We start from the raw sequence: 1,329 nt of genomic DNA, 5'->3' as shown, positions 1-1,329 counted from the left end.
AATCTTCAAGAATTACACGACGGCTAAGCTATTTGCATGATTTTTACTGTGGTACAGCTTCCAAGGTCTCACTTGCAACTTCTTCATCTGATATTGCTAATTGTTTTTCTAATAAAGGTATTCTATATCCCATCTCTGATTATCTTTATGAAAAACAATTATCTCCTTCTCATAAAGCTTTTCTAGTCTCCATTTCAGCTTCTAAAGAACCCAAAACTTACAAATTAGCTACTCAAATACCTGAATGGCAAGCTGCAATGCAAAATGAATTAAATGCCTTGGAATTAAATAAAACTTGGGAACTTGTAACTCTTTCTCAACATAAACAGACTATTGGTTGTAAGTGGGCATTTCCAATTAAGTATAAGGCAGATGGAACTATTGAAAGGTACAAAGCTCGATTAGTAGCTAAAGGTTACACTCAACAAGTAGCCTAATTTTTTTAAAATATCTTTACTCATATTAATATTTAAATTAGAAGAATCCGACAGTTTCATTTATTAAGTCAAATGACAACAATACTTATCATAGATAGTGCTGGATCTTGGTGATAATAATAATAATAATAATAATAATAATAATGCAATTATTATTTTACAAAAAATTCATTAATATTGTATTGCTGCCCCCTTATGTTTATTGCTGTTCATTCATATCTAAATTCGCAACCTGGTATTAATTAACAACAATTCTGACTTTATATGTAAAATAAGAACCACGAACCAACTGTTGTAGAAATACAAATGGCTCGGTATACACTTTTTAGGATTATATTTTATTTGGTAGTTCTAAAGATAAATCATCATATCATACAGCTCTTTTACTGAGTATACATTTCAACCCTATTCAAGTTGAATTGCACCTAATTGACTTCTTTCCTTTTTCTTCGGGGGCCCGTTTGGTGTTACTTTCAATATTGTGAAATTAAAAGTAGAAATAAAACCTAAGAAACATAGATAGAGAGACTAAATTATATTTCACAACGTTACATTCACAAGACTCGTATACATTGAACTTGTCAAAATAGTAAACTAATTTCGGCAGAGTCCTGTTTAAAAATTGAGCATATCCATCCATGCACCTGTGCAAATAAAACATTCTTCCAATACAATTGATACCAGTATGTTCACAACATTACATTCACGAGAATCGTATACATTAAACCTATCAAAATAGTATACTAATTTCGGCAGAGTCCTGTTTAAAAATTGAGCATATCCATCCACGCACCTATGCAAATAAAACATTCTTCCAATACAGTTGATACCAGTATGTTCACAACATTACATTCACGAGAATCATATACATTAAAACCTATCAAAATATTAT

The sequence above is a fragment of the Malania oleifera genome, chromosome 10 (genome assembly GCF_029873635.1).
Source record: "Malania oleifera isolate guangnan ecotype guangnan chromosome 10, ASM2987363v1, whole genome shotgun sequence".
Lineage (NCBI taxonomy): Eukaryota > Viridiplantae > Streptophyta > Magnoliopsida > Santalales > Ximeniaceae > Malania > Malania oleifera.
The sequence above is the reverse complement of the archived record's forward strand: the minus strand, read 5'-3'. Positions refer to the sequence as shown.